The 27,977-nt window shown below is 38.7% G+C and overlaps 1 protein-coding gene and 1 pseudogene across 1 annotated transcript in view; one reads left to right on the top strand and one right to left on the bottom strand.

Annotated features, from left to right (window-relative positions):
* Window positions 1–27,977, bottom strand: part of LOC122733284 (connector enhancer of kinase suppressor of ras 2-like) — a 565,211-nt gene that overhangs the window by 253,010 nt on the left and 284,224 nt on the right. The window lies entirely within an intron of this gene.
* Window positions 348–27,844, top strand: LOC122733499 (annotated as a pseudogene).

Raw genomic sequence — 27,977 nt, 5'->3', positions numbered from 1 at the left:
CTCAGAAACAACATTAACTAAAACCTCTAAATGGATTCTGGAGCTACAGAACCTACAAAAAGACAGGGAGACACAATCCTCCAACTTGAGATAATTTATTTTTTATTTTTATTTTTTTTGCAGGACAATGAGGATTAAGTGACTTGCCCAGGGTCACACAGCTAGTAAGTATCAAGTGTCTGAGGCCAGATTTGAACTCAGGTCCTCCTGAATTCAAGGCCTGTACTTTATCCACTGTGCCACCTAGCTGCCCCCCCCCCCCGCCCCAACTTGAGATAATTTAGAAGACGTCAGGAAAAGTCTGTCTCACTTGGGAAAAAGGGGAGTGCAGCGCAGCTCAGTGCACTATGGAAAAGGTCTGGGCATGTCAGCAGGAGGTTCTTGGCCATAGCACAAATCAGCAGCTGAGACCCCTTGGTCCTGGCTCATCAGGCTGGTGGTGTATCAGGCCAGCTGTGAGATCCCACCCCCCAGCCTTGGCTGAGAGGGCAATCTGCCAGGTAGGGAACCACCCACAGGACAGGTGCAACTAGGCCAAGCCATTTCAGCACAGGAAGCAAGCCCAGAGGGATGAGGAATCTGCAAGCCCCAGAGGACTCAGAGCAGAAAGCCAGTGATCAGGCCCCTATCCCCCAGCACAAGAAGCTTGCAACAGTGGCCCCTGTGCCCCATAAGCAGAATTCAACTTTAAAAGTTACAAAATAGGCTAAAATATGAGTACAAAACAGAAAAGGACCCTTACCATAGAGAGCTTCTATGGTTACAGGAAAGACCAAAACACAAACTCAGATGAGGACAATACTCTCAAAATGCCTACATTTAAAACCTCAAAGGGGAAAATGAATTGGTTTCAAGACCAAAAAGCTTTCCTGGAAGAGCTCAAATTGGATTTTAAAAATCAAATAAGAGAGGTAGAAGAAAAAATGGGAAAAGAAATGAGAGTTAAAAAAATTATGAAAAGAGAGTAGCTTGGGGCAGCTAGATGGTGCAGTGGATGGAGCACCGGCCCTGGATTCAGGAATACCTGAGTTCGAATCCGGCCTCAGACATTTAACACTAGCTGTGTGACCCTGGGCAAGTCACTTAACCCCAATTGCCTCACAAAAAAAAAGAGAGTAGCTTGGAAACAAAAGCACAAAAATTGACTGAAGAAAACAATTCCTTAAAAATACAATTGGTCAAATGGGGAAAAAATTGACTGAAGAAGTCAACTCTTTTAAAAGTATAATTGGCCAAATGGAAAAGGAAGTGCAAAAGCTTACAGAAGAAAATAATGCCTTAAAAATTAGAACTGGGCAGATGGAAGCTAATGATTCCATGAGACACCAGGAATCAGTCAAACAGAATAAAAAGAATGGAAAAATAGAAGCTTCCATTGACAAAAACTTAGAAAATAAATTAGCTGCCATAGGGGCAAAAATCTCAAGACTCAATATTTCTTTGACTGTTTTTACATAAAACAGTGAATTATTACAGTCCCAAATAATACACTAATTTGCTACTGTCAAAGATACCTGGAGTGTAAGTATATAGAAAAGCACATCAACTCAGTGTTGAGGGATCTGCCTGCCCAGGGTAATTACACACAGGCCCGCATTCTCTCAGATTTCTCATCTTTGACCTTAGTTCCCCACAATCTCTTGATCCCATCCTTCGAAACTGGGAGAAATGGAGTCCACAAAGAAAAAGAGAAGGCTTTATTTCAACAGGTTCGATATTGTATACACACATAAATACACACTTCCGATATCCTTATTTTGGAGGATTATGATGGCAGATGTGGCTGATATTTTTACACAATATATACAGAGAGAATGTGTTAGCTGAGCATCAATACATTTCTCCAAAAGAAAAGATATGAAAGTAAAGAGAAATGACATCTGATAATTACAGGCCAAATCTAATCAAGTTGATTACTGTTAGGAAAATGTCTTCTCAACAATAATATTTATGAGAATTCCCAGTATAAGTTCACTTACTATAAGTAACAATATCTTATTTAGAAAATCTAGACAAATCTTTGAAGTTTTCTGGTGACTCTTACTTGTTCTCTGATAGTAGTTATCCATGTCAACACCTTGATTAAGTAAATAATCCTATGGGACACTGCAGTTGGCATCTTTATGTAATTGTAAGTTTCTTAACATGGTTTTTGATAATAGAATTTTATACTTTATAAAAGAAGGATGGGGGCAGCTAGGCAGTGCAGTGGATAAAGCACCGGCCCTGGATTCAGGAGGACCTGAGTTCAAAACTGGCCTCAGACACTTAACACTTACTAGCTGTGTGACCCTGGGCAAGTCCCTTAACCCTAATTGCCCCACAAAAAAGGTGTATTCTTTTGTTAATATCAGGAAAACTTGAAAATGTAATCAACAGTGAGACCCACTCTGTATGAAGTTTGCCTAGGAATCACTAAGGTCCATTTCAACTCTAAAATGCTAAATCTTATGTCCTCATTCTATCAAGAACCAATTTCCTTTTCTATCCTTTGCCAGAAACCAAAAGAAAGCAAGAATACTATTGCAGAACATTCTCAGCACTCTTTTTCTTTTAAGCATTAAGGAGAATTCAGTGGAAAGAATATTGAGTCAAGAGTATATTTTCAAACTCTTTCACCTTCTGCTGTCAACAAAACAAAACAAAACCAGAACAAGGGGAAAAAGACACTTAGGACCAGGTAGGCTCTTAAAAACTGCTGCTCACACATTTTAAATGTATAACGCGACTTTCCTAATTTTACAAGTAAGATACAGGTGAGGTTAGAAGTTTTTTTTATTTCAAAAGTCCAACTGAAATATTTAGCATATATATGACATTAAATATGTTGTGCTAATGCAATGCCTGGAGAGGTTTTTCTTTAAATATAGCTGAAAGGTTTCTAGTCCTTCCAATACTCAATTATATTTAGTTTTAACATGGATTTCAAGAACTTCTATAAAACTCAACCACATGCTACACTTTTTTATGCAGTATAATATTCTGTAACTGATTCATAGTGCAAAGGAACAATACAAACAAAATGCATATTGATCTCTAATGACGACAATCCAATCTGCCTAGCTATAGCAGAACTCCCATTAGTACCTACATTTATGCTTGTGAACTGAACATCCATTCAGCTAATAATCAAAGGTAATTTCCTCACCAAATTAATGTTCTTTCCATCTTTTGAGGACAGTGATGTTTATGTCAAAACTACACGTACATTTAGAGTCCAGGGCCATTTTCCACTCCTGCGAAATTATAAATAATAAGCACAAAATATACACAAGCTAGTGACTGGGGTTATTTTTGGATGAAAAAGGTCTTTGTGTTTCCAGCCAACAAATCTCAAAAGCTGGATAAAACCAAAGTGCTTCCAAACACTGACAAAGAGATAAGCAAATGGGCTTACAGGACTTAGCTTCCTTCTTTCTGGCAACTAACAAACTTTGATGAGAATGAAAAGAAAGCTCAGTGGTTTTGACTGTTTGTTTGGCTAGCACAGCCTCTGCAAAGCAATGCTACCACCCAAATAAATCAGTCCCCCTCCCTCCTCTGGGACCCTTCCCAATCTCAGCAGTGCTGAGGCTGAGCCAGCCTTAGTGTGGCTCTAGGGCCAAGAGATGAGGAGGAGCTATAAGCCTTGGCCATCCCTTACTAGAGGAGGATGCTCCAGTCCTAGCATTATTTACTACTGAGCTGCAATGCCACTCAAGAATCAGATTTACTAGCAAGGCACGACATGTAAGCTCTGCTCAGGAGGAGCTAAGCTAGCCCCACTCACACATTTGCCCTTTCCTTCATCATATCCTCCAAATCAAAGAATGCTTAATATTTAGAATTGGGGACAAACCTTACATCTATTCTTTTGTAGTATCAATGCACTTTATTATATATCAGCACAAATACCCTCCTATCATCCATATGCGAAGAACATTAGTCTCTATCTTCAAGGCACTGTGATAGACACTTCATGTGATGAACAAATATAGCACCAGCATTCAAGGAATTGATTAGCTAGCAAAGTACTTAGGGTATAATGGGGGAAAAAAGCATCAGATGTGGATTCAAATTCCAGTTTTGCTAATTACTAGCCTAAAGGGAAGTCAAGTGGTTCAGTGAATAGAACACTGGGCCTAGAGTCCGGAAGACCTGGGGTCAAATGTGGCCTCAGACATTTACTAGCTGTGTTACTTAAGTTTGCCTTAATCCACTGAAGAAGGAAATGGCAAACCACTTCAGTATATTTGCCAAGAAAACCCCATGGAAGAAGAAGAAGAACAGCCTAAGGGGGCTACCCTCTCTGAGGCTCAGTTCACTCATCTGGGATGAATGATGGGGATGATAAGGAATAAACTAGGAATGATAAGGGAGAAGATGGAGAAGATAAGACTTCTACTACCTATCCCATAGGATATTGTGAGGGGAAAACTCTGTAAGCTGTTCTAGAGTAAGTCATTCCCATGACAAAGCAGTCCCTGGCAAGTGCCTTAAGAGGATGAAGGACTATAAGAGTTCCAAGGGAGGCAAGATTTCCAGACTTAATGAAGGAGATAGCATTTGGGCTGGACCCTGAAGGATCTCAACAGGTGGAGATAGAGAGAAGGATATTCTATTTTTTCTTTTTTTTTTCCTTTCTTTTTTTTTTTTTTTTGCGGGGCAATGGGGGTTAAGTGACTTGCCTAGGGTCACACAGCTAGTAAGTGTCAAGTGTCTGAGGCCGGATTTGAACTCAGGCACTCCTGAATCCAGGGCCGGTGCTCTATCCACTGCACCACCTAGCTGCCCCACCTTTATGATTTTTTAAAGTATGTCAGTGATAGCATGGTTTTCTTAATTTGCCAACCCCTAGGTCATCTTACTATTGCAGGTTCTGTGTGTTTGGGGATAATGGCTCTCATACTACCTCCTATACATTTCCATGGCCACCACCCTTCTGTTCAGTCCTTTATTACTATACACACCTCAATTACTCCTTTCTCAACATCCTACCCGGTGCTTTCTCTACCTTGTCACTGGACTCATCTTCTGAAAGTACCACTTTTATTGTGTTAGTCTCCTGGGCTCAAAGATGTTCAATATCCTCATGATCATAAGGATAAGATGGAAAATCCTTGGCCTTCAATGATTCCACTTAACTCTAGTTGGGAGCTAGCTACTGGTGTATTGCATGTGTATGCAATGCAGATTTTTGCCTCTATACCTTTAGGGTAATGCTATTTTTCTGCCTGGGGTTTCTGACACCCTTCCTCACTGTCCTAAGTTCTACTCACTGTTCAAAGCTCCATTAAAAACAAAGACAGGAACCATAAGAAGCAACATAACTTCATTTTCCTAGCATTGTTTCTTTGTCCAGTTGCATTGCATAATAGGACTCCTTTTAAGATCTCGGATAAATGATGACCTCAAGCTTTTAACCTTCATTAGCTTATTTGGTTTCCTTATTTGCAAAGGCAGTGTCCAAGAGTGTTAGTTTTCTGAAGAATATTACTTTTCAGGAAAAAAGACTCGACTTTGATGTATAGCTAAGGTCAAAATTGCATATGCCTAGTGCATTGGAATGTTCCGGTTGAACACAACACTTTCATGTAAAAAGAAGAGCTATATGTTAAGGAAATAAAGGCCTGATAATCAGTTCAAGATGTCACTATCTCAAATCCTCCATAGAGGCATGATTTTCCTCCCTCAAGCTCAGTTCACTTGATCTTCTCTGAGACAGAGTAGTGTTGCTCTCTGACCATCCCTATATATTGTCACTTTATCTAGGCAAACATTGGGTGAACTTTCACTGAGTCAGGTTGCATCCTGTCTTGCTGTTAAAAAGGCCCTTTCTCAGAGAGAAAGAAACAAACCAACAATTGAGTTAGGCTAAGATATTTGGAGTCAGATACCTGATAGCCTGATTCATGTCGATCCAGCCCTTAAAGTCTGTTCTGGTACTGAAATTCTACAATGCCAAGAATCTGAACATGTTTATACTGCCCCCTCATGGCAGTCATGCCAGGGAGGGGCAGGTCATGTTTCTCGATGAACCCCAAAAAGTAATTGAAAACAAGGCAGATATAAATTATGTTTTCTATTTGAAAACTTTTTTGCTTATATTTTAAATAAACCAACCTACGGATTTAGATTGGAAAACATAATGGTGGGGTTTTTTTTTTTGAGAAACAAGATTTCTTTGAAATTCAATTGCTAATAAACATTTTGAAACTGTAGTCATTTCCTTGGCCCTTGGGTACCTTTAAGATAACAAAGTTAAATTAAAGGAAGTTAAAGGGAAGAAAAGCAGTCCACCCACATTAAATCTCCAAAGACAGCAAGTAAAGTGCCAGAACTCAGCCAATTACACATGAAAACAAACACCAGAAAAGCTCCCAAACTCCAAACACTTCCATTTTTAGTAGTTCCTGTGATTACATGCAACCTATCATATGTTGACTTGATATACATCCCCCAAAGAAAAAACAAGAGAAGAAAGAATTAGGATATGTGGGTGGTTAATTCTACACAAACCAGCTCCCTTCAATATTGCAATAAACAAATAAAAGATGTTTGCACAATAACGGAACAGCACTTGTTTTGGATTAAGCTCAATGGCATTTCGGCAGATTGGAGGGAACTATGGTTGAATAAAACTTGCAAAATAAAATGAAATAAAATAAAACAAAACACATTCAGAGCCAATAAAAACACATGTTCCCATTTTAATGTGTTCATGAATTCCAACATGAGAACATAAATTCTGTCCTAGAAATTTCCTAAAAGCTCAAGCAATAATGAAAAAGTTAGGCATAGTATTTTTATTAAAAACACTTAGTCATTTGATTTTTCCCCTACAAAATTCTAAAACTGCAAGAAATCAATATACAGTAGAGGTATTTTTAAAGAACCCACATGACACCTTTTTTGAGATGCACTGTAACACTTCATCATAGAAAAATGGCCACAGTGTACCTGATTTGAGTTAGATATACCTTAGCAAGGGTATTTTCTTACAGGAGGGCTTGAGACAAAAGTACCATACAATTACTTCTAATTATATAGTCTTAAAGTTGTGTAGAGCAACAAAAGTCTTCTTGTATGACCTGAACCCAATGCCAACATGTTTCCTCAAGACTGCTACATTTTACTGTGAGAAGTAATACCTGAAGAACTAATTTCCACATTAGCCATGTTGCAAAAGAAAATATACATAAAACTCCAAGAAAAATAAAGTTTTAAAAATATGCTTCAATCTGCACTCAGAGTTCATCAATTCTCTCTCTGGGGGTGGAAAGCATTTTTCATTATGGGTCCTTTGGAATTGTCTTGGGTCATTGTCTTGATTAGGGTAGCTAAGTCTTTCACAGTTGATCATCCTTACGATATTACTGTTACTGTATACAACATTCTCTTGGTTCTGCTCACTTCATCTTGCATGAGTTCATATAAGTCTTCCCAGGTTTTTCTGAAACCATTCTACTTTTAATTTCTTATAGCATAACAGTATTCCATCACAATTATATATGACGATGTGTTCATCCATTCCCCAATTGATGGGCATCCCCTCAATTTCCAATTCTTTGCTACCACAGAAAGAGCTGCTAAAAATATTTTTTGTACAAATAGGTTCTTTTCCCTTTTCTTTGATCTCCTTGAGATATAGACCTAGTAGTGGTAATGCTAGGCCAAAGGGTATGCATAGTTTGTTAGCACTTTTAGCATAGTTCTGAATTGTTCTCCAGAAAGGTTGAACCAGTTCACAACTCTACCAACAGTATGTTAGTGTTTCTTGCAAGTATTCTTGTATTATTTCTTGCAATATGAAGTTCAGGTTTTTGACTTGTAGTGTTTTTCTTAAGTTGTCTCTATGCATCCTGTCCTCAATATCAATATGTTTTATTTGTAGGGAAAGCATGCTTTCTTTTACTGCTATAGCTTTTTGTTTCTTTTCTGCCCTTCACTTCCATTAATTTGTATTCCCAATTAGTTGTCTTCTCCTTTGTTTCTTTGCTGAGACTTGCCACCATGGATCCAAGTTTTTCTATTCTGCCAATTATTTTTGCTGTGTAGGCCATAAGTTCTGTTCTTACAATTCTTGTTCTTTTTAAGCCACTAAGAAACAGCAAGCTGAAGTTCCAAGCTCTCCTCAAAACCACAGGGTCAGGGGCAGCTAGGTGGCGCAGTGGATAGAACACCGGCCCTGGAGTCAGGAGTACCTGAGTTCAAATCTGGCCTCAGACACATAACACTTACTAGCCGTGTGACCCTGGGCAAGTCACTTAACCCCAATTGCCTCACTAAAAAAACCAAACAAACAAACAAACAAAAAAAAACACCACAGGGTCCTCTGACTTTTCAGGTTTTGAATAGTCTTCCTTTATTTTGTAGCATTTATTCATAGATTACTGAACTCTTTTATTAAATCTGGGGACCACTTTTCCTTTTGCTATTAAAGTCTTCCCTATTGGTTTGTCTGCTTATGCTCAAAGTCTTTGCATTTTCTTCTTTCTGAGATGTTTGATAATTTCAATAACGTTTTCCTTATTTTCTCTTATTTCTCACTTTTTGATTCAACCCCCTCTGATGGTGGTTTTGGTGGGGGATGAATTTCAAAGTGTCTCAGCATTTTCTAATGCTAGGCATCCACAGTAAAACAGCTAAGTTCTCTGCCCCAAAGGGGGACTGGGGGGCCAGAATTGGCACCAACTAGATGCTAGACACTTTCTCGCAGGCTTAGTGGAGTGCTACACAACATCCCATCTGAACGCATATGTCCTGCCCATTCCCTCTGTTCTTTAATTCTGGTCTTGTGGTACAGAACTCTTCAGCTGAGCAAATTTCTGCAGTTTGGAGTTTGAATGTCAGTGGCATGTGAAGAGGGTCAAAGTGGAGAGCTAGCTCTGAAATAAGTATAGACTCATATTGCTCTCTTCCCTCAGTTCTTCCGTTCCCTTGAAAAGCTCTGATGCAGTAGCTCCAATAAATTTCTGGAGTTTGGCGTTTGTATCTCCATGGCATTGAGGGTAGGGTGTGGGGTTTGGGTCCTACATATTTGTATTCTGTTTTCAGTTTCATGAATCCACAGGGAGGGAGGGGATGCTAAGTTAGTGTGAATTAGGCATTAGTTCATATAGTTTTTACCTTTTTTGGGTTCTTGGTGTCCACCTTGTTTGTCACATGACCAGGAATATTTTACTCTCATTTTAAATAACAGTGGTCATTGAAAATTAGATCAACAAAAATAGTATGGGGAATTCTATCAAATACTGCATCCTTGGGAGCAGCTAGGTCGCACAGTGGATAAAGCGCCCACCCTGGAATCAGGAGGATCCGAGTTCAAATCTGCCCTTGGACACTTGACACTTACTATGTGATGCTGGGCAAGTCACTTAACCCCCATTTCCCTGCAACCCCCCCCCAAAACAACCCCCCCCAAAAAAAAAACCCAAAATACTGCATCCTTCCACAGGACTCACCAGAGACCATACCCTGAAGCATCTTCAGAATTCCTTCCCTGGGCCAGGCTGTTACAACATGACAAGCTCAAACCCAACCATGCTCTTTCACCCAAGCAACTTTTTGACTTGCAGGGAAAAGTCCCTTCTTCCTCTCTCCTCATTTTCCTATACACACTTTCCCCTCTTGCTCTGGAAAGCATGATGAAAGCAATACTACAATATATAATTGTAAATTGGCTGTCCTATTAATCTACTCCCTATCCTTGTAACTTCCCAGAACATGATTCTCTTGCCTGCTTATGATTCCCCTATATGTGTTGTCTCCCCCATCAGAACACAAGCCTTTTATGGGCAGGCACTGTCTCATTTTTGCATTTGTACTTGGTACATAGTAAGTACTTAATAAATATCTTCATTCATTCATTCATACCACCTAACAGCCTAGAAATATATTTTTCTCCAACTAACCTTTCAATATAAATATCCTACTTAGAAAAGAAAAGGATTACAAAGGTGTCTTGAGTGACAAGGATTTTTAGATCATGCTTTATTTTTTTAAACAAATCACAGTCAGCGAGGTTTACTATTGAGGATTCTTCTTGAGTCTTTATAAATACCTGCTTTGATAGCCAAGGTTCCACTTGCTTGAACACAAATGTGCATGTAGTAAATATTATATATTTGCACAATTGAAAAGTCATGCCCTAGTTGCTAGAGCTGTCTGAGATACAACACTGGGAGAATAAGACTGGCTGAGTCCTCTGTAATCACAGGCAAGGTTGAGGTTTTGTATTGTTCTAACTTTTGACTGCTATATCTGGAACCAAATGCTAGAGTCACTCCCTTTCTAGACCAGAAAATGTATATGTCCTCATTAGAGAAGAGAGAGCCCTCTGCCAACAAGTCATTCCCCTTGTGCCTCATAAGTGGCATCTGTGACTGCAACTAACTATAACATACTCAAAGGTTTTATGTCTACTAGGCTTTAAATGAAAAGACCTAGGCTCTATTTCTGGCTTTGCCCCTAACAACCTTAGCTGTGATAACCCTTGGGCAAGAGGTTTGAGGGCACTGGGCCTCAGTATTCTTCTTAAAAGCATGGGGGCTGGACTAAAGTAGGAATTCTTGACCTTTTTGTCATGGACTCCTTGGTGGTCTAGTGAAGCCCATGGAAGCTTTCTCAGAATCATATTTTTTAAATAATTGAAGGAAATGATAAATTTCAGCTAGAGTTTAGTAGAAACAAAGGTGTAATTTTTCCCAACAAAGTTCATAGACCCTGTGAAATCTATCCACCAACTCTCAGGGTAAGAATCCCTGGTCTAAAGGTTCTCTAAGGTATCTTCTTACTCTATGATTCTATGACCTATTTTATTTAAAGTTTTTGCTGTGCTGGGTTAACACTCTAAAATAGGTCATAAAATCATAAAGGAAGAAGGCACCTTAGAGAGCCTTTAAACCAACCTCTTATTTTTTTGAGAAGAAAACCAAGGCCCAAGAAAATACAGGGAAACTAGGTGTCGCTGTAGTGGATAGAGTGCTGGGTCTGGTATCAGGAAGACTCACCTTCATGAGTTCAAATCTGTCCTCAGTCAGACACCTACCTGTGTGATCCTGGGCAAGTCACTTAACCCTGTCTCAGTTTCCTCATCTACAAAATGAGCTGTAGAAGGAAACTGCAAAACACTCGGCTATCTCTGCCAAAGAAAACCTCAATGGAGTCAGAATGAGTCAGACACAACTGAAATGAGTGAACAACACAACTGAGTTATAGACAGAACCAGGGTTAGAATCTAGATCTTTTCACTCAGAGTTCAGTACAAGAAGGCAAGGTCAGTCTATAAGATTCAAAACATATCAATTTTGTTGGCTCCAAATCAAGCATTATGTCACACCAGAGAAAATGACAAGATTTGGGCATAATACTATTAATTGTCTCACTTAAAAGTATTACTCAATTATAAATCCCCAAATACTAAGAATTAGCTACTAGATATAAAATAAATTGGATATTCTTGGGGGCATTTTCAAAACCATCATTTATTTCCTCAGGGAAAATTCAGCCATTTCCTTCCTCAACTTTTAACAGACAAAATCAGAATATTCATAATTCAGAAGGATGAAGTTACATTGAGAAATAAATGACAACATAATAAAGTGGTCTAAAATCTCTTCATATAGCAGTCAGGCTGAATCAATGCTTTCATGATCAAACATAGAAAGGGAGAAGCAAAATTCAGAATAAAACTACCGTAAGACTTTATTACGTTCTACTCTACCCTGAATACTAATAATCTACTTTTGGCCAACATTCAGCAAATTAAAATCACAAGAAAAAAATTACATCAGGGCCCAAATTATCCCATTTTTCTAGCTACAGTGTGCAAATAAACTGGATAATTGCCAGATCTACACTCTGTGCTGGCTAGACAGTCTTTTTGTGGTAATAGGCAAGTCCTTTGTATCCAAAAATTAGGCTATATTTACTAGCTTGGTATTAATCACAGTTGCCTTAGTTACATAGAGTAAACCAAAAGATCACCCCCAATTGATATTCATTTTTTGTTCAAATCCTACAAAACAACTTCAATTTGTCCTCCATCTTCTTGTCCCTTCCACAAAGAAAACAGAAACAAGTTGAAAAGAATAAATAACAAACTTTTAATATAGCATCATCAAAAAATCAAGAGCAAATTACCCAGAGTGGCTTTGTGAGAATTTCTCCCTCCTCTTCCTATTGCAGTAGTACATTGTTTTAAAGATATTTAAAAATGGGCACGTAGGTGTTTTTGAAATACTTCTGTTTACTCTCCTAATTCTGACACATGATAAACAAATTTTCCACTTCAGAAGATAAGCTCAACTAGAAGATTACAACCTAGAAAAAATATTTGTTAATAAAGGTAGCTCTCCCCCACAATATTCCCAGTTCTTCAATATCCCTTTCAAACAGTGGTGAGATTTAAGGACAAATATGTGTTTTCCTTAAACAGATGGCACATCAAATCACCTCTGTTGTAGTGGGAGCATTTGTCATCAAGACTCCTGTCCAGTGGACTGTCAGAGCCTGCCTGTCCACTGTGACTGATAATATAGAGGGTACACAATTCATTTGAGTTCACCATGGCAATAGTTGCTCTGAACATCTACCGGGGACTATATGTCTGTCAGTGTAAGAATACTCTGACACTTACAGAAACAGTTTTGAAAGGAGAGCACACCCCTGGACTTCTTGGAGAATTACTGTGTCTTTTCAAGTTTATACTTATAAAGAAGTGGCACAAGCTCTGGGCTGCATTTGAATGGAATTCTAAAATCTTTTTAAGGAACAACAAAAAAGGTGCTTTTGAAAAATACAATCAAAGCAAATCCATCCACTGGAGATGATTTCAACATACCAGTTTACTACAAGGAAATGTATCCTACTACTGTCTCAAATTGTGACTGCTTGTGAACATCTCTATGTATGATTTTCTCCTCATGGAATATTAGTTTGGGGGCCTGAAAATTCAGTCCATTCTTTCAAGAATTAAGGGGGACTGACAGAAAATATATTCACATGAGAAAAGTACATGATAATATATTCACAACTGGTTGGGAACCAAATTTTTCAAAGGTCTCCACAATTTTATTAGAAAATGTTTGCTCACTTGCTGAACCTTAACAACTAACTATACTTGTAAGTTTTTCCCTCTGGCTAATTACATTTACCTGCATATACAAGTGTTTGACATATATGGACATATTAGTGAAAAAGACTAGTGTATGTAGAAGAACCATTGAAACCTCAAAAAATATCCTACAGACTCAAAAACTAGGAGATTAGATGTGACAAGTCCAACTCATACTTAACCAGCAACCTCCTCTGCAAAATCCACAAGTGATCATACAGCTTCCACTTGTGCCCAAAGACTAAATGGCATCCGTAAATCAGACATTCAATTAACAGTCATACAGGATCAGTCAATGCATATCTTTGACACAGTCAGAAGGACAACAATGAATCTAAGTGTCTAAACAAAAGGCTATACAATGTTAATGAAATATAAGGTTATTTACTCCCAAGGCAGCTACAGAAACATTGATATTTATGTCTCCCAAAGGAGGAAGAAGATTGTTAGAACTCAGAATCATAATAAGGAGATAAATAATATGCAGAATTTTTTGAAGAGATAGATCTCATTTCACAAAGTAATAGTAAAGTCGAAGGAAATTTACACACTATCGGATTTGTCAAATGTAACTTGAGGACAGATGTATATGAGGACAGAGCCTCAGAGTGGGATTCCAAAGTGCTCAGTGGGCAACAATCATACAAATTCAACCATACATCAACAAAGAAGCAGCGAATAAACAGCAGAGTCCTGTGAGGGTTTTACAATAGCAATTGAGTATCAGGGTCATTCCCACAAGAGATTCCCAAGAAGTTATCCATAAGGAGTCTATACTTGTTGATCATTGCAAATCATGCAGAGAAGTGACAGAAAGTATATATCACTTGCCGGTTGGCAAAAGGGAATATCTGCTGAATACCTAGACTGAAACAATCATGCAGATCGACTATGACACTGGAAGCTCAATATTCTTTATAAAGAGAAGTCAAGGTAATGCCAATTTTTTTATTTTTAAAATTTTATTATATGATTTTCCAGTTATATATTACATACATATAAGGATAATTTTCAACATTTGTTTACATTGGATTTTTAGTTCCAAATTTTTCTTTTCTCTCCCCCTCCCTGCCCTCCCTCCTCCCCAAGATGGAAAGCAGTCTGATATAGGTTGTGTATGTACAGTCACATCAAACATATTTCTACATTAGTCATCTTGTGAAAGAACAATCAGAGCACAAAGGAAAAACCTTAAACAAACAAACAGTCCAAAAGTAGAAACAGTATGATTCAATCTGCATTCATAATTCACAGTTCTTTTTTCTAGATGTTGAGAATATTTTCTATCACGAGTTCTTTGAAACTATTTTGGATTGTTACACTTCTGAGAAGAGCCAAGTCTATCCCCATTGTTCATCACACAATGTTGCTGTTACTGTATACAATGTTCTCCTGGTTCTGCTCCTCTCAGTCAGCATCAGTTCATATAAGTCCTTCCAGGTTTCTCTGAACTCCTCCTGCTCATTGTTTCTGACAGCAGAATAGTATTCCATTACATTCATATACCACAATTTGTTTAGCCATTCCCCTATTGATGGGCATTCCCTCGATTTCCAATTCTTTGTCACCACAAAGAGAGCTGCTATAAATATTTTTGTACATGTGGGTCCTTTTCCCTTTTCTATGGTCTCTTTGGGATACAGACCTACCAGTGGTACCACTGGGTCAAAGGGTATGAACAGTCCCATAGCCCTTTGGGCATAGTTCCAAATTGCTCTCCAGAATGATTGGATCACTTCACAGCTCCATCAACAATGCATTAGTGTTCCAATTTCCCCACAGCTTCTCCAACATTTATTATTTTCCTTTTTTGTCATATTAGCCAATCTGATAGGTGTCAGGTGGTACCTCAAAGTTGTTTTAATTTGCATTTCTCTGATCAATAGTGATTTAGAGCATTTTTTCATATGGCAATAGATAGCTTTGACTTCATCAGAAAACTGCCTGTTCATATCCTTTGGCCATTTCTCAATTGGGGAATGACTTGGATTCTTATAAATTTGACTTAGTTCTTGATATATTTTAGAAATGAGGCCTTTATCAGGAATACTAGCTATAAAAATTGTTTCCCAGCTTTCTGCCCCCCCTTCTAATTTTGGCTGCATTGCTTCTGTTTCTACAAAAGCTTTTTAATTTAATGTGATCAAAGTCTTCCATCTTAATTTAATGTGATCAAAGTCTTCCATCTTGCTTTTCATAATATCCTCTATCTCTTGTTTGGACATAAATTGTTTTACTCTCCATATATCTGAGAGGTAAACTATTCCTTCCTCTCCTAATTTATCTATGGTATCACCCTTTATGTGTAAATCTTAAACCCATTTTGACCTTATTTTTGTACAAGGTGTAAGATGTTAGTCTATTCTTAGTTTCTGCCATACTATCTTCCAGTTTTCCTAGCAGTTTTTGTCAAATACTGAATTTATATCCCAGAAGTGGGAATCTTTGGGTTTATGAAACAGTAGATTACTATAGTCATTTACTAAGTGTGTCTCCTGTGCCTAACCTATTCCATTGATCCACCACTCTATTTCTTAGCCAGTATCACATAGTTTTGATGACTGCTGATTTATAATATAGCTTCAAATTTGGTACAGCTGGCCCACCTTCCTGTGCATTTTTTCATTAATTCCCTTGATATTCTTGACTTTTTGTTTTTCCAGATGAATTTTGTTATTATTTTTTCTAGCTCTATAAAATAATTTTTGGTAGTCTTTTTTTTTAAATTAAATGTCTTTAATAATATTACCTTGTCACCATTTTCCCTACAAATTGTACATACATGGGAATTCTTTTATTTATTTTTTTAATTTTTTTAATTTTTATGAGATATTTTATTTTTTCCGTTACATGTAAAGATAGTTCTCAACTTTTGTTTATACATGCTTTACAATTTCAGATTTTTCTCCCTCCCTCCCCTCCCTCCCCCCTCCCCTAGACAGCAGGTAATCTGATATAGGTTATATCTATATATCTCTATACACATACATATAGATATATATAGATATATATACACACACATATATATACACATAATAACATTAATCCTATTTCTGCATTAATCCTGTTACAAGGTAGTCTTATTGGTATGGCACTGAATAGGTAAATTAATTTAGGTAGAATTATCATTTTTGTTATATTAGCTCGGCCTATCCAAGAGTAATTTATATTTTTCCAGTTATGTAGATCTGATTTCATTTGTGTGAAAAGTGTTTTGTAATTGTGTTCATAGAGTTCCTGGGTTTGTCTTGGCAGGTAGACTCCCAAGTATTTTATATTGTCTACCGTTACTTTAAATGACATTTCTCTTTTTATCTGTTGCTGCTGAGCTTTGTTGGTCATGTATAGAAATGATGATGATTTATGTGCATTTATTTTATATCCTGCAACTTTGCTAAAGTTGTTAATTGTTTCAAGCAGTTTTTTAGTTGATTCTTTAGAATTCTCTAAGTATACCATCATATCATCTGCAAAGAGTGATAGTTTTGTTTCCTCCTTGACTATTCTAATTCCTTTAATTTCTTTTTCTTCTCTCACTGCTATAGCTAACATTTCTAATACAATATTAAATAATAGAGGTGATAATGGACATCCCTGTTTCACCCCTGATTTATTGGGAATGCCTCTAACTTATCTCCATTACATATAATGATTTCTGATAGTTTTAGGTAGATACTGCTTATTATTTTAAGGATAATGCCAATATCTTTTTGAGAATTCAACCAATCAACAGCAATAGAACTGGCATATCATTATAGACTTAATTGATGCCTACAACAGTCCAGACTACTTAGGTAATGTTGATCACCCCAAATTAAGGAATAATATATATATATATATATATATACACATACATACATACATACACACACACACACACACACATATATATATAAGTGAGGCAATTGGGGTTAAGTGACTTACCCAGGGTCACACAGCTAGTAAGTGTTAAGTGACTGAGGCTGGATTTAAACTCAGGTACCCCTGACTCCAGGGCTGGTGCACTGTGCCACCTAGCTGCCCCAGGAATAATATTTTAATAGATGTTGCCATATCAAATACTTTTGGTTTCCAAATTCCATGGAATGAAAAGTTTTTGAAATACAGAGACCTAGAAGAATGTAAAACTATAGGGGAACAGGATAAAATATGTGTCATCCCTATTGTCCTGTATACTATTGGAATGGTCCAGAAGTTTTTGGTAAATCTATAGAAGATGAACTTATATCTTAATACCATTATTCAATTACAAAAAAGCAGACATTTTATCTACCTGTATATTAGTCTATACACCATTAAATATACAAGAATAATAGCAGGATAGCAGTTATCCTTTGATTGTTCCTCTCTGATCCCCATCAAAAAAGATGAGAATGAAATAATAATGAAGTATTCAAAAAATCTCTTTTTTTAGTTTACTGAATCTTCCTATTTTTAGTATTATGTTGAAAGCAAATATGTGTATCTCCTTAAGAACCAGGTAGGAAAGGGCAGAGTTTCCAGATTTGGCATCTTGAACAATTTTTAGCTAATAGTTTCTCTCAACATTTGCTTTGGAGTTGCATGAACTATCATCAAACTTATAAGAAGCAGAAAACTCGTTGCAATGACAGAGATTGGTTTAGACAATTTCAAACAGGGGAAAAGTAAGGTATGTATTAAATGAAACAAGCACAAAGCTATCTTCCCAACATACCCAATTTTTTACACTTGCAATAACTTGATCCAGCAGCACTCAGGCAATTGCTACTCTGTGGGTCACCTAAGTATGTTTTAAGTCTTTGATGGCTGGGTAATGATGTGTGTAGAATGCCTTAAAGCTATGAGAACAATCAGTACCATGGTAAATCCTCACAGAAAAGATTTTGATGAAAATGAATCATGGTGGGTGAACTATATTTCATATTTAGTCAACAGTTATAACACATCTTTGGACTAAAAAATATCATAATAACTTTCCCCCTAGGCTCCAGAACTTATATGTAGGGTTTTCAAATGTATTCTTTAATTAATTTAAAATATTTTAACTCTGTTCATTTTGAAATAAAAAATAGTAACTGGCTATAATATGAATTGTCTGCCCTTTCTCTTAGGTGGACCAAGCCCTTGGAGGTCTTTCCAAGATGCTGTTTCACTCAAGACCAAAAATAGATAAACAAAGTTTTAGGAACTTGGAGAAAAATCCATTTTTGATTGTAGATGGGATCTCTATAAGTATTTTCAATAGAGCACATGACAGTGGTTGCTATTGTTTGTTGTTCAGTCATTTTTAGTTGTGTCCAATGACATCATGACCCCATTTGGAGTTTGCTTGGCAAAGATCCTGGAGTTATTTGCCATTTCCTTCTCCAGCTCATTTTACAGAGGAGGAGACTGAAACAAACAGGGTGAAGTGAGTTATCCAGGTTCACACAGGTAAGAAGTAACTGAGGCTGGATTTGAACTCAGGAACATGAGCCTTCCTGACTTCAGCCTTGGCACTCTATCGACTATACCACCTAAGAGTACTGAATTTAATTAGAAGACTTAGGCTTAAATCCTCAGTGTGAGTTGAGGTAAATTACTCATTTCTCTGGGCATTCACTTCTTCATTTGTACAATGAACAGACTGGACTAGATAGTCCCTGGGATCTTTTCTTCTAATTCTAAATCTGTGATTTTATTACAAATTTATTGAGTACTATTTGCAAGACACCACAGTAGGAACTGATTTTCAAATGAGTAAAAATGGCCCATCTATCATCTCTGTGCCTTTGCACTGTCTATTTCCCATGCCAGAAAGCATACCCTCCTCACCTCTGGCTTACTGAATCCCTCACTTCCTTTCAGATGTAGCTCAAGCAGCACCTTGTACACGAAGCCTTTTCTGACTGCCACAAATGTTATTCCCCTCACCACACTAACTCTCTTATATTTTACCTTAAATTTGTTTGTATTTATTTTCTTTATATTTGTTTTATATATATGTACACACACACACATATATGTATGTATGTGTGTGTGTCTTTTTCTTTCTTTGTATGTTTGGCACAGTACCCAGAACATAATAGGAGCTTAATCAATGCTCATTATCTCATTTACTATAGCAGCTCTTCTAAATTTTTTCATTTGTTTTCAAGCCTCCCATAGTTCCCTACCTCTTTCTACCTTCCCATTTGAAAACCTTGTTCCATATTTTAATGAGGCTGTTCACCAAGACCCCAGCTCTTCTTCCTTCCTCCTTGTCTCACATCACCCAAATGCCTTCTGCCAGTATATCCTCATTCACTCCTGTCTCACATGAAGACATGTTTTTTCCCTTTGCCAAGGCCATGCATAAGAGACAGATCCCATTCCATTCCATCTCCTCCAGCAAATTTCTCCCTCTATCACACCCTTACTTATCTTCAATCTCTCCCTCTTCAATGACTGCTTCTGTACTGCCTACAGTTTCATGTTTTCCCCATCCTTAAAAAAATCCTTCCATCCCCACTATCACCCCATATTTGCCCTGCTTTTTGTGGCTAAACCCCTTGAGAAGGCTTTGTACAAAAGGTACCTCCACTTCCTTTTCTCTCATTCTTTTTAAAGCTCTATAGTCTGACTTCCAAACTCAAAAGTCAACCAAAATTGCTCTCTCTGAATTTACCAGTGATCTCTTAATTACCAAATCTAATGACTTTTCCCTCAATCCTCCTTCTTCTTGACCTGTATGCAGCCTTTGAAACTGTTGGTCACCCTCTTCTCAGTATTCTCTTCTTTCTAGGTTTTCAGGATATTACTTTCTTCTGGTTCTCCTCCTCCTTGTCTGACCACTTCTTCTCCATCTCCACTGTTGGATCTTCATTCAGGTCACACCCACTAAATGTGGGTGTCCCACAGGGACTTCTCCTGGGCCATCTTCTTTTCTCCTTTATTATTTCCCTTGGTGATCCCATCAGTTCTCAGAGATTCAATTATCATCTCTATGCTGACGATTCTCAAATCTAATTACCCAGACCTAACCTCCCTGCTGACCTCCAGGCTTAGATCTCCAACTTACTACCGGAATCCTGAACTAGATATCCTGTAGAAATCTTAAACTGAACGTGTCCAGAATTTAACTCATTATCTTGTTCACCAAACCCTCCACTTTCAAATTTCCCTATGAGTATTGAGGGTACTACCACCCTCCAGAAGGCCCAGGTTCACAACCTAGGTGTTATCCTTGACTCTTCAATCTCAATCTCTCTCTCTCTCTCTCTCTCTTTCTCCAATCTGTTGCCAAGGCCTGTTGATATTACCACCACTACCTTGGTACGGGCTCTTATCTACTCAGGTCCAGACTATAGCAATAGCCAACTGGTTGGTCTGCTTGCTGTAAGTCTCTCCTTCACGGGTCCATGATTTCCCATTTCCCCCACCCCCACTCCACATAAGCTTCCGTAGCTCCCTGTCACCTCCAGGATCCAATACCAAATGCTCTAGCATCCAAAGTCTTCCTTTGACCTTTCCACTGTTCCTCCCCCCAAACCCTCCATCTCTAAAATCCAGGCACTTTCACTGATTGTCCCTTCTGCCTGGAATGCTCTCCTTCTTCATCTCTGCTTCCTGGCTTCTCTGACTTTGCTTAAGTTCCAGCTGAAATCCCATCTTGTTCAGGAAGCCTTTTCATTCTAGTGCCTTCTCTACTTGTTTATTCCCTGTTTGGTTGGTTTCTAGCTGCTTCCTACACAGCTGTTTGCATGTTGTCTCCCTGTGGTGACTGACTTTTTTCTTCCTTTGTATCCCCATAGTACCTGGAATAGGGGAAGGGTTTTATAATGTTTCTTGACTGACTGACATATTGATTGATCTAGATTGAAATGTGCGAGTAAACAGCACCAAACTACTTAACTCAAATGCATTTTTAAAAAAGAAAGAAAAGAAGCACTAGACACACATGAAGAGGAAAAATTATATTTGTATTTTCTCTCCTGTCAGTTGAATATACATTGAAAATCCAAATAAAATATCTAAATTCCTCACAGTTTTACTTGCAAAGATAAGAAGATTTGACTTGGCTAACTCTGACTTCATACTCACTCCCTTATTGATAGTTTATATCAGCCCCTGAGGAGAGAACACCCCTACCCCATGGCCTCCACCCCAAGGCTGGCCTATAGAAGCCCTGCCAAAGTCAGGATTTGCAAAGCATCTGTTGAAAGTTGATTTCATGGAAAATTACATGTTTTCAGCCAAAGGGAACGTCTGTTTGGGGCTCAGCTGCATAAGTGTTTCTGCTTCTGATCAGGGCCATTTCTAAACAGTTAATTCCAGGGGACAGAAATTCAACTTTTTTTTAAATTAGAACTGCTGAATTAAACTACCTGGCTTGTCTAGGTCAAGAGTTATCCTGAATATCTAGTTGAGTCAGTACAGTATCACAAAATCAGAACTATATCCCTCCCTACTCCCCAGCCATCTCTAAAAGTCAACAGAGTAGGTATCTGGGTGTGTAGCTAATGCTATTTGGAGCAAGATCAAACAAAACTGACCTGGATAGGCTTTTAGTGTGCCAACCTGAAGAGTACAGAGCATCCCACCTTAAGCTATTGTAAAAGCAGTTTCAGAGACTGCCAATTTCACAAGGCGCACAGGGAGTCAGTCACATCTGCCTCACCTGGTCTAGCTCCTATGGGGAGCTTTTCAGGGTCATTGTTTGGAGGGTTGAGGCAGGAAGGTACAAGAAGAACACACAGCAAGCCCAGTGCCTTTGATAATTACTTGATTCCTCTCCAGAGCCAGGCCATGGGTAGACAGACAAAACATCAACTGCATGATGCCAAGCCTCTCTTCCTGAACAGAGAATGAAATACCAAGTGGTGGGGCAATTTGGGGACAAGTTGTTATTCACCAGAAACATCTCTTTTCATTTAAAAATAAGTATTATTTGAACCCTAGTTTCTAACAAAAATAACAAAAAGCTTACACTTATATAGTGCTTTAAGGCAAGTTAGAGTCAGCGTGGCCTAGTAGACAGAAAGCTGGCCTCCAAGCTAGGAAGACTTCAAGTACTACCCATAACATGGTATTGGCTGTGGGACTTAACCTCACAGTGCTCTCACCAGAGGCATTAAAGCCTTAACAATACTCCCTAGTGCATCCCATACTAGACAAAAATGTAACTTCTATTTGTTTTTTTTGTTGTTCTTTTGGGGGGGGTTGTGAGGCGATTGGGGTTAAGTGACTTGCCCAGGGTCACACAGCTAGTAAGTGTCAAGTGTCTGAAGCTGGATTTGAACTCAGGTACTCCTGAATCCAGGGCCGGTGCTTTATTCACTGCGCCACCTAGCCACCCCAAATTGTGGTTTTCTAAGTCAACATAAGGTCCATAGAGATGCTTATGTATGGTATAGTGCCCCCCATTTCTATCTGAGTTTGTTACCCTGGACTAGATAACTCTGAAGCTCCAAGTTGCAGAGAAGATGCTGACCTGTATTAGGAAAGGGAAAACCTTCACTTGGGACTTCCTTAGAGCACAGCTCTGGTCTCCCTATCTCTAAGCCTTTGAACTATTTGATACAACAACATGCTGAACTGGAGAGTATACACACTCTCATTCCCTTTAAAGATGAGAAAGCTGATGCCAGATAGTTTAAGTGACTTGCCCAAGTTTACATAGCTAACAAGCCAGAACTAAAATCCAATCTTCTGACTTTGATTCCAATATTCTTTTCCCTGTACCATGCTGCTGTTAGTCACTTTGCTTTGTATCTTTCAGTGAAATCACTCCCTGGGTGAATTAAATTTTATGTGTGTTTTCACACACACACACACAAACACACACACAAATATAAATACACATATATTTATTTTTTTTGGTGGGGCAATGAGGGTTAAGTGACTTGCCCAGGGTCACACAGCTAGTAAGTGTCAAGTGTCTGAGGCTGGATCTGAACTCAGGTCCTCCTGAAACCAGGGCCAGTGCGTTATCCACTGCGCCACCTAGCTGCCCCTCCAGCAGCTACTTCTTGAAGTATTAGCCCCCAAAAGGACTTGAGCATTCTAGATATATTTGAGAAATCAAACCACTCTCCTGGAGACAAAGCCACCCACCACATGGGAGTTAGTGCAGGGGTGTTGCTCATAGCCAGAAGGTGTTGTTAGAGATGATGTCAATGTGCCCAGATATCAGGCTGGATGGGAGAAAGGGGTTTCTGCTAGAATGTGATTCTTATTGTTGGTGGCATATCCCCAAATGATGTTGGAAGGTTTCTTGGGCCACCTGAAGCATTCTGAATAAACTGATGAGTGTAGCATGAGCTAAAACAAGAAGCTTGGAAGAAGTGTTAAGTACAGGGAGGATAAATGGCTTACTGATCCCAGATTCACAGACTGTCCAAACTCAAAGATACCTAAAGCGCTGGACCACTAAGTTTAGACTATTAGTCTACTGCCCAAAGTCACAGAACACTGGTTCTATGCAGCAACACAGAAACTGGAATCTAAGTCCTCCGACTCTCTCCAGAAATATTTCCATTTTAACCATGCTGTCTCCCTAATATTATAAAACTAAACACTGGGTCTATTGTTACTGTTATCCTTTGTTCTTGAAGAGGACAAAAATAACATTACTATATCATGGTCAATGTACAGTGTGTCTGACTGTGGCTGATCAGACAAACTGGGAAGGTTCTACCACAAATTGTTCATATGAACATTTGGAGTGGAGATGTCTTAAAATTTTTGCATCTCACATGTCTTTTGATCTACTTTTATTCTGCTTTGCTTATAGAGCACAGTGCCTTCTTTGATGAGAGCTCATTATGCTAGATGCCAGTGTCACCTATGTTTCACAATTGATTCCAAAGTTCTTCAGAGAGACCTTGAGAGCGTCCTTGAATCACTTCTCTTGACCTCCATGTGAGTGCTTGCCTTGTGTAAGTTCTCCACAAAATAGTCTGTTAGACCAACATACGTTTGGCATTTGAACAATCTGGCTAGCCCATTGGAGTTGCATTCTCTGCAGCAGAATTTGAACGCTTCATGTTCAGCTCATGAAAGGACCTCGTTGTCTGGTACCTTATCCTGCCAGGTGATCTTCGGAATCTTAAGAAAATTCAAATGGTAGTAGTTCAGTTTTCTAGTATGGTGCTGGTGGACTGTTCAGGTTTCAAAGGCATTCAACAATGAGTTCAGCACAACTGCTCTGCAGACCTTCAGTTTGGTAGGCAACCTATTACCTCTTCTCTCCCACACTTTCTTTTGAAGCCTTCCAAATGCTGAGCTAGCTCTGGCAATGCATGTGTCAACCTCATGATCTATGTGGACATCCCTGGAAAGTATTACTGGCAATGACTAAAAGAGAGATTCTTACACCACTCCCCCCTCCCCATGATTTTCACATGACAACCTATTCACTTTTCCTTAATGAGGACAATGGAGTAATCCTTGAATTCCTGGGGCATAACCTTTTCTTGCCATATAACCTAGAAAATTTCAGTCAGTTTTTGTATGATCAGTGGACCCCCTGCCTTGTAGATCTCTGCTGGAATGGAATCAGCAGCAGACGTTTCACCACATGAGAGGAGAGGAATTTAATAGCATTCAAAACCTCTTCTTCAGTTGGAAGTTCAGCTAGAGGGGGACTGACTTCAAACTGAGGTCTACAGTCAATGGATTCAGCATTGATTGATGATGGTCTGTTGAGAACACTATGTTTAGTCCATCTCTCCAGGATGATGTCCTTATTTATCACTGATAAGTGTGGCTCCATTAGTATTGAGTAGTTGAGATGCACCAAAGGTCTTTGACCCACAAATAGCCATCATGGCATCACAAAAGTGCTTTGGATTGTTACTATCGGCATAAAACTGGATCTCATCTGTCTTCTTACTGAGCTAAGAATCCTGCGTCTTTCTAAAATTCACTTACACTTTACTTTGGAAGGAGTTAAACTATGCCTTCTTAGAGATGTTCTGCTGGTAAACCTTGTGGAGTTTAAATTTTTCATCTAGTAGTTTCTAAATTTTCCCATCATTTTCATCAAACCAATCCAGATGATTGTGAGTGTTCTGGACCAGATGAGCAAATTCAGTGCTGTACACCAAATATCTGAAAGCTGCCCACTCCTCTTCTGCTCCACTGTTGCCAACTGTGCCTTGGCTCAGATTTCCCTCCAAGTGAGCAACAAACAGTTCATGCAGAGAGAAGTTCTCTAATCTGTTGGAGGCTTCTGATGGTTGTCTGGCCTTGGGCTGCCACTTTCATTGAATGTAATTTTTTAGCCTGGAGAGGATAAGTTTATAATCAGTTCTGCACTCTGCACCACACATAACCTTCATCATTCTCACATCCTGTCTGTTTCTTCTCCTTACAATGACATAATATATTAAATGTCAGTGCTTGCTGCAAGGGTGCATCCATGAAATCGTATTGCATTTAGGTGAATGGGAGACAGTGTTGGTGATGAGATCATGAGACACAAATCTTCAGTAGCAAGTGAGCATTGCTGTTTCCAACTCCATTACTCCTAAGGATTCCCTGACATATCTGAAAGTCTGTGCCTACTGTGGTGTCGAAGTCACCCCAAATTACAAGATGGTCCTAATTTAACATACTGATGATGAAGGTCTCCAGGTCTTCATCAAAATTTTTCCTTGACTTCATCAGAGTTCTTCATGGTGGGAGGATATGTACTGATGATGGTGGCATGCCACTTTGCTGCAAGTGTCAATCACACTGTTATGAGCCTTTCATTTACTCCTTTTGGGAGGCATACAAGTTTGGTGACTAGATTAGATTTTATTGCAAAACCTATGTTGGCTTCATGGTGTTCCTCATCATTGTAGCCACTCCAGAAAAATGTGTCTCCAGCTCCAACTTCATTAAGATGGCCTTCATTTGCCAGCCTTGTTTCATCTGGGGCTGTTATTTGGTTGTGATACCTGCTGAGTTCTTTCACAACAAGAAATGTTCATCTTTCAGGTCTACTGGATTTCATGTTATCCATAAGTATGTGTACATTCCATGTACTGATGGTGAGTGTAATCATCTCTGCAAAAGTTTTTGTACAATCGGTTTGTGTTTTGACCACAGGGTGGGTTCCTTGCTGGCTGTGGTAAGCAGTCCAAGGTTAGGTGAAGCAGACAATTTTTAGGGCATCTTTTCTAGCCCCTTCCTAGTGCCAGGAGTTTAGCAATGTGGTCCTTAAAAAGACCTTGACATTTTCAGTGTCTGACCAAACTCTAAGAGCTTCATAGTGCCTGCTTCCACTGTCTTCATGGCCCATTGGAACAAATTGTTCACATCTGCCTATTTTGCCAGGAAAGTCTTCACATGCTTGGGTCCATCTATTACCCTCAGTCAGTTACTGTAGGAAGTGACTAATGCTTTCCAGAACTATCCTCTCTAGCACATATCTTTCTTTTCTTCTATGCAACCTATTATTTAGAAGACTTTCCTATTGGTGTTTTTCTCTAAACACTATGGGGGAATTATATTTTTTTTTCAAAGTTTTACAAAGCACTTTGCTCAAAGCAACATTGCAAGGTAGATTATTATCTCCACATAACAGATGAGGACTACGGGTAGAAATTTTGCCCAAATCTCTAAAACTGAGATCAGCTTGGGACCTTTACCATGTATTGTCTTTAAAAGATACCTTAACTACAGTACATATTATGATATCATTTTGGCATTTAGTGTAGAGCTTAATGATACCATCCACATAATTTAGCCATAGATTGACATGTCTTTAAAAGGCTTATCCATTTCTGCACACCATTAACAGTATCTTAGCCCAAAGAAGTTGCTATAAAAAGTTCTAACCTCTGTAGCTCATCAGATCATTACACTGCAATTAAACATTCCATATGATTTTATTATTTCCACTATATGTATATATGATAGTAGGAAAAGATTATAGCAGTAGAAGAAAATGATTCAAAGAAAACATATACAGAAATTAATAAGTGATCTATTGTGACTAGCCTTTCTGTTGGCTACAGAGAAAGCTACTTGAAGTCACCTGAAGTTCACAGAAATGCAAATATAATTAGAGAATCATAGAACTATTGGGCAGAAAGGGACATTGTAGATCATCTATGGTCATTAATCAATTATTTTTACCTCTTAGCCATTGCAGGATATATTACCACCTACTCCAAACCGATTCAAACCAAAGTTAAAATCTCTCTTGTACTCTTCCTGGTCAGCAGCGGTAAAAGTGGCAAGCGGCCGAGGGCTGGCAAAGCCCCTCTGCAGCCTTGCAGCTGAGCAAGCAGGAGATTCAGCGGCACTCAGTGTGCCTGCAGAACACAAGTATAAGTGGGCGCCAGCAGCTGAGAAGAAACCATCCATCAAGGGCAAGGGCTGCAAGCACATCTTTAAGCGGAAGAAGCCCATCCAAGCTCCTGAAGTAGATTTCACTATCATTACTGCATTATCATTATTTCATAATGGAGTATATTATCAGATGGGAGATGTTGTTTCAGTAGTGGATGAACAAGATGGAGAATCCAGGACCAGGACTGCGAGAAGAACGCAGCAGTAACATGGCTCATTCCCACAATGGCCAGCCCCAAAGACCAGTGTGACCCAGCATCTTACATCATAGGACCAGAAGAAGACCTTCCAAGGAAGATGGAATATTTGGAATTTGTTTGTCATGCACCTTCTGAGTATTTCAAATCTCAATCCTCACCATTCCTCACTGTTCCCACTAGACCAGAGAAAAGATGCAGATGGACTCATGGTGGGCCTACTCCTGCAATAACCAAGAAGGAAACAGCCGCCAACAACTTGTAGTCTAGGATGACTTGTTAAGACTCAATTGTCCTATGTCCTCTATGCACACCATTACAAGATGTCCCACAGTATACTTACTGAAATTGTTGGCTTGCCGAAGAAATAACTTTTTAGAATATCTTTCATTATTACC

This window comes from Dromiciops gliroides, chromosome X, assembly GCF_019393635.1.
Source record: "Dromiciops gliroides isolate mDroGli1 chromosome X, mDroGli1.pri, whole genome shotgun sequence".
Lineage (NCBI taxonomy): Eukaryota > Metazoa > Chordata > Mammalia > Microbiotheria > Microbiotheriidae > Dromiciops > Dromiciops gliroides.
Note: the sequence above shows the minus strand (reverse complement) of the source record. Positions and strands in the feature narration are given on the sequence as shown.